This window comes from Periplaneta americana, chromosome 2 (genome assembly GCF_040183065.1).
Source record: "Periplaneta americana isolate PAMFEO1 chromosome 2, P.americana_PAMFEO1_priV1, whole genome shotgun sequence".
NCBI classification, from domain to species: Eukaryota; Metazoa; Arthropoda; class Insecta; order Blattodea; family Blattidae; genus Periplaneta; species Periplaneta americana.
Window position 1 is genome coordinate 177,928,063 of NC_091118.1, and position 7,609 is coordinate 177,935,671.

Here is a 7,609-nt window from a genome sequence, read left to right on the forward strand (position 1 = left end):
ACGTTATCCGAATATGATACACGTTACATGTCTTGCACATGCATATCATAGTTCTTTGCAACGCATCAATACGTAAGTAGTAGTATTACTAGTATGTCAAGTACAATTAAATATTTAGGTCTCTTAATGAGAATAAAATTGGAATTGCACTTTATAAGCTTCATAGCTAATCACTGGAAACTAGTCAAAAAGACGCACAAATAATGCGACTTTCATGTATTACTTCATTTCTCCCGAACCAAACTGTACAACTACCAACGTCACTCTGTCTATCGTTATTTATCCCATCCCTCTCAAAGCAGGTATGCTACAGTATGTTGAATACTAAGCTGATAGCAATACTTTTCCTGGGACCTAGTCATCAGCACGTACGTGTATAAAACTTCTCAAATTTCCACAGTTCGAATTGTTTAATCAACCGTCCGAAGATAGGTCTGAACCTCACAAATCATAACAATAAGGTACTAGTTATGAAGCTACTTGACCAGGAGATAATGGGGTAGGGTGGCCAGTTGCTTCTCCCCTCCATTGCATTTATCGCCGATTAGTTACATATTACACTAATCAGACTTCAGATGTATACAAACCATAGTTGTTCTTCATCTGACTGCCTGATAATAGATGTATATATCAGCCAGAATCTCAAACAGGACAAAAAAAATATTAGTCCAAGAAATCTGCGCCTAAGATTTACCGCTTCGGGCTATGGCCCATGTTAGCCCATGTTTAAATATGGCCCTGTATGGGGCATCTTCCTTGTGTAAAACTGACAAAGGGTTCAATATTTATTAATAGTAAATGTCCTGCGGTCCACCATTACGTCAAAACTACCAAACTTACGGGTCGAGTTTTTTCCAAGGCTTTCCCTTCAACAATTTGAAGAGAATGTTCCATAATTTTCGTTATTTGACCGTTGGGCACATGGTTTCATAATTAATTTCATTTTCACCTATCATCAGTTATTATTTTTATGCTAACAGTTTATGCAGCATGTAGTACCGTTAACTTTCACATCATTATCCGTATTTAAAGTTCTATTTAATTTTTATTTGCTGTGTATTATTTCTTCTTCTTGACTGCTTTCATTTGAATATTGACTATTCAATTATATTATGTCTCCGTTTCAAATACATTTTCTTAAATTGTTATGTTTTATGATGAAGGGGCAGCATTTTTAATGATCCGGGGCGGAAAAAATTTAAAATACAGCCCTAGCTACACATAAAGTTTAAGATTTATTGTTAATAAAGTTTAAAATTTGCTGTTGATGTACTGTAAATTATAGCCTAACTGATAAATTTTATTATCACAGCATGTATTTGGTACGAGCAAGATGTATAAATACAGGAGATGGAAGGTTAATAAAACATTAGATATGTTAGGTGGTAGCTTTTCAGGTGGTACTCTCGTTTCCCTTATTGGCACACCAACATTGCTCCATTAATCATGGTGCTGTAGCTCTTCTTTCATGGCCCAACGCTAAAACAGCAATAAATATAAACACAGCTTCGGCGCGTCACTTTTAGATGGTAACATTGGGTGAATGAGAGGGTGGGAGTGCATTATATAGCGAAATTTATAAACTTGTACTTGCTATTTGGGAAAAGGAAATTGTACCAGAACAATGGAAGGAGTCCATAATTGTACCTATTTTTAAAAAGGGGGACAAAACCAACTGTGGTAACTTTCGAGGAATATCACTTTTGTTGACGTCGTACAAAATTTTGTCCAATATTCTTTTGAGAAGATTAGCTCCGTACGTAGATGAAATTATTGGGGATCATCAGTGCGATTTTCGGCGTAATAGATCGACTATTGATCAGATTTTTTGTATTCGACAGATAATGGAGAAAAAATGGGAGTATAAGGGTACAGTACATCAGTTATTCATAGATTTCAAAAAGGCTTATGACTCGGTTAAGAGGGAAGTATTATATGACATTCTTATTGAATTTGGTATTCCCAAGAAACTAGTTCGATTAATTAAAATGTGTCTCAGTGAAACATACAGCAGAGTCCGTATAGGGCAGTTTCTATCTGATGCTTTTCCAATTCACTGCGGGCTAAAGCAGGGAGATGCACTATCACCTTTACTTTTTAACTTCGCGCTAGAATATGCCATTAGGAAAGTTCAGGATAACAGGCAGGGTTTGGAATTGAACGGGTTACATCAGCTTCTTGTCTATGCGGATGACGTGAATATGTTAGGAGAAAATACACAAACGATTAGGGAAAACACGGAAATTTTACTTGAAGCAAGTAGAGCGATCGGTTTGGAAGTAAATCCCGAAAAGACAAAGTATATGATTATGTCTCGTGACCAGAATATTGTACGAAATGGAAATATAAAAATTGGAGATTTATCCTTCGAAGAGGTGGAAAAATTCAAATATCTTGGAGCAACAGTAACAAATATAAATGACACTCGGGAGGAAATTAAACGCAGAATAAATATGGGAAATGCGTGTTATTATTCGGTTGAGAAGCTCTTATCATCCAGTCTGCTGTCGAAAAATCTGAAAGTTAGAATTTATAAAACAGTTATATTACCGGTTCTTCTGTATGTTTGTGAAACTTGGACTCTCACTCTGAGAGAGGAACATAGGTTCAGGGTGTTTGAGAATAAGGTGCTAAGGAAAATATTTGGGGCTAAGCGGGATGAAGTTACAGGAGAATGGAGAAAGTTACATAACACAGAACTGCACGCATTGTATTCTTCACCTGACATAATTAGGAACATTAAATCCAGACGTTTGAGATGGGCAGGGCATGTAGCACGTATGGGCGAATCCAGAAATGCATATAGAGTGTTAGTTGGGAGACCGGAGGGAAAAAGACCTTTAGGGAGGCCGAGACGTAGATGGGAGGATAATATTAAAATGGATTTGAGGGAGGTGGGATATGATGATAGAGACTGGATTAATCTTGCACAGGATAGGGACCGCTGGCGGGCTTATGTGAGGGCGGCAATGAACCTTCGGGTTCCTTAAAAGCCATTTGTAAGTAAGTAAGTAAGTAACATTGGGTGAATGACTCGAAGAAAACTAATCTCCTTTGGGTAAAATACATTTTCTCACCGTGGTGGTCTGGTTCTGAGACCCATGGTTCTCGGGTTCAAATTCGAGCTAGGGATGGATTTTAACAACTGTAACACCGGTATTGCTACATGGATTCCTCAGGAAAATGTACAGCTGTAGATTTACATTCGTGAAGTTGGGGAGAAGCAAAAACTGATTCCCCTTTAAATAACAAAATGAAATAAAGTTACTGTTTACTGTGGAGAAAAGCGAAGCTTCTGTTAAACGGATTCGCAAGTTTATGGAAGAGAACTACCCTCTAAACCCGGAGAGAACAAGTAATTATTATTATTTATTTGAAAAAGAAGATTCCAATAGTATGTAGTTCGAAAACACAATTGAATAGTGCAGGTGTAAAGGTAATGATAACCCGACAGAAAATTTAAAACAGAAATTTTCCTGCCTTTATTTTTTATGAACAAACTTATTTCTATATCAGAAGAGTATAAGAGATGAGTAAGGTTCGGCTAAAGTAGCTGTATCAGGATAGGCATCCCTGGCCCGTGCGTTTTGTTTACAAACATTAACTAGTTGTCGCGTATCCCCCAGCCGACAGTAGTGACGACATGTATTCAGTTCCTATCGGCTATACTGTCCATTCACTGATGTTTTAGCTAGAGGTTTGGAGCGCTCTTCCCAGCAGGTAGAGTTTTAGATAGTGGAAGGGGGTAGTGTTTAGTTAATGCGAAGCGAGTTAAGGCCCTATAGGCCTACAGCTATGCAGTGTTTCCTGATACAGCCACTTTATATATATTATACAGAGTGATTCAAGAGGATTTACCACCACTCAAGCTTATTTCCGAAGACATATTGAGCAAAAAATGTCATATAAAAATGTGTCCTACTCCCAATAGGCTACTTTCAGAGTTACATTATTTTGAAATTGTGTGTGAAATATCATTATTATTTAGTTTTAAGGGTAAAAGAGTATTGCAGATGAAGAATTTACTATTCAGGAGTATCATTTCTTTAATAGGTAGTATTCTGAAGGTAAAAATGTGTTATGCATTCCATAGTTGCTTTGTACAGATTTTTTTCCGATTTTTAACTACAAATTATATTTTTCTTACGCATTTATCACAACAATTGTTACAAATCACACCACTCTTATAAATTCTTCAAGACTGTACTTTAGGATGCATAATTAAACTGTAAATGAAGTTTCTAAAGTCGTGTGATTTGTAACAATTTTTTATAAGTGCGTAAGAATATATATATATATATATATATATATATATATATATATATATATATATATATATACTAGTGGCTTGTGCAGAAAATGCTGCAAACTAAATTCATTAGACGTTCAAATAAACATTTTTCAGATTTATTTTCAATGAATAATACCAGACATTCTGAAAGTTATTTGCTTCCATAGCAATGAAAGATAGTGTCTCTTTCGAGTCAATACTGAAGAGAACCACGCATATGAATATCTCACCGCCATTAAATATATGAAAAAGACCCAACACCACTTGATTAATACTTATAAAAATATTTGTTTTTCAATGATATTATTATCTTACGTAAGTTTTATAGCTTTCAGTAACATATACTGTATATACTATATAGCCGCCACGCAGTAAAATATAGAAATCAAAATCTAATTTAAGTTATTCTCTACATCTACTTATATAATCCCAAAACGTTTCACTTTCATATCATCAATATAGCATTAATATGTATAATTAATGAAAAATAGTCACATTATGGCATTAACTACAATAATATTTCATTTCTAATGGTAATAATAATATTATCAAACCATCTCAAGTTTTGTAGTTTTTAATATCCAATACACAGCTGTACTCAGAAAATTACACACCACAGAATCGAACCTGTAAATTATTTTTAGTAAGTTAGGTTTTCAATAACCAATTTAATTTGAGCTCTAAATATGTCAGCATTCTTGCAGATCATGGCCTTCGTGTAATATTGTTTACTGTAGTATGTGTTTTGTTTTATTCTGAAATGCAACACTGCCGACTTGATGCTCGCTTCGCTTATCCTTTACAAAAAAGCGAAGAGAATCAAGTCGGCCATGAATTGGAAAATAGGAAAATTATGTTTAAAAATTGACATTTCACTGAAAACTACTATTTTTTCGAAAAACTTTGAGTTCCAAGCTTCAAAATGATGGGTCATTTATTAAAATCTGTCCAGCCGTTTTCCCGTAATTTCCATTACCAGTTCAAGTTATATATATATATATATATATATATATATATATATATATGGATATGCATAATACAGAGAATGATCGTAACTTCCGAAATATACAAGAATTTACAGTGACATACATTTTTATAAGTGGAAGAAACGGATTTTTTTCATGTCTATCGGATCTATCCACTGTGCTGTCTGTGTAGGTATGGTTGACGTTGAAGATTTCGTACGTAATAGCACGGAAGCTCAAACGTTTGAGACAACGTGAAGTCATTGGGATATCGAAAACGAAATACAATTTAAATCATTTTAAAATACAATATTGTTAACTTTATTCCACAATAAAATAAAGTAAAATTTACAATAAGAAATAGAATGCATCACAACTGTTGGCAAAATATACTGCCTTAATTATGGATTAAAGATTTATAGCATGATTTTGAAATATATTAAGTATTACAAATTATAAAATGTAATTACTTACTTACTGGCTTTTAAGGAACCCGGAGGTTCATTGCCGCTCTCACATAAGCCCGCCATTGGTCCCTATCCTGAGCAAGATTAATCCATTCTCTATCATCATATCCCACCTCCCTCAGATCCATTTTAATATTATCTTCCCATCTACGTCTCGGTCTCTCTAAAGGTCTTTTTTCCCTCCGGCCTCCCAACTAACACTCTATATGCATTTCTGGATTCGCCCATACGTGCTACATGTCCTGTCCATCTCATACGTCTGGATTTAATGTTCCTAATTATGTTAGGTGAAGAATACAATGTGTGCAGTTCTGTGTTGTGTAACTTTCTCCATTCTCCTGTAACTTCATCCCTTTTAGCCCCAAATATTTTCTTATCCACCTTATTCTCAAACACCCTTAACCTATGTTCCTCTCTCAAAGTGAGAGTCCAAGTTTCACAACCATAAAGAACAACCGGTAATATAACTGTTTTATAAAGTCTAACTTTCAGAGTTTTTGACAGCAGACTGGATGATAAAAGCTTCTGAACCGAATAATAACAGGCATTTCCCATATTTATTCTATGTTTAATTTCCTTCCGAGTGTCATTTATGTTTGTTACTGTTGCTCCAAGATATTTGAACTTCTCCACCTTTTCAAAAGATAAATTTCCAATTTTTATATTTCCATTTCGTACAATAAAAGAAAATGTATGAATTAAAATTAAAACTGAAAGATATTTAGAATACGTTATTGAAATTAGTGTACATTTATTTGACTGATATATTTTAAATATATATATATATATATATATATGTAATATGTATTGTGATTTGGTGATACTTTATTATAATAATTCATTTGATTCTCAGTATGCTCTTTTATTATCAAGTTAACTTACGAAACTTTCACTTCGACGTCTTAGTGATACTGAATTCTTATTATAGTCGCGTCGCTGTTATTTCCGGTGTGACTCCTCCTCTTTGCTTTAGCCTTAGGAAGTGAAGGCTCTATAAAGTCTATGTAGGTAGTATCGTTCGCCATATTTGTTCTTTCGTTGCAGAGCTACCAGATGAGGAATGTATTTGCCGCACCGTTAAATATCATCATGTCGTAGCTCCTATGATAATAAATCAAACGCACTGTAATTCATCAAATAATTGAGCGGAAAATAACGTCCTCGTGTGCTTCCTGCGAACGCCAACGAAAGAGCTAAAATGGCGGGCGTTTATATTAAGTATTTATCGAGCCTTAGGAATCACAAGACGCACACGTTTAAATGTAGCCGACCTGCAACGTGATAGGCTATCGGAAATAAGAGCGATGGGATTATAAATACAATATTTGAGTTATTTTTGTTTAAATGTATTTGTTCTTTCTTTGTTCGTAATAATTTAGCAATCTAGGTACTATATGCTCAATTTTCCCTCCAAACACGAGTTTAACTCATGCGGGAGTTAGATTTATAGAACATAATATTGTTTTTTGAATGTTTATCTAGATGTTGTGTCTTTTATATTAATGTTATTTTTTTAAGACAAGATTATTTCTCTGTTTACTTTTACAATTATTTTATTTATGACATTGCTTTTAATAAAAAATGGTGTATGTTCGGATAATATGAAATATAATGTATTGTATTATTAATAAAAATTACCCCTTTAACGAGTATTCCTCTGCAAAACCTCTATTTTTCTACATCTAGAGAGACGATAATGCATTGGATTCTGGCCCACATAATATTTACGTTTGTCTTTCTGGCGAAAATTTTATATTCCCTTGGCCTACATTGCAAATCTCCAACTGATACGTTGTCTGTATGATGGGAGAGGACTACCTTGCCAGCTGCTCTGTGAACATTGCTTTATTCTGTGTGCACGTAACTTCAGAGTTTATGTGCCTCAA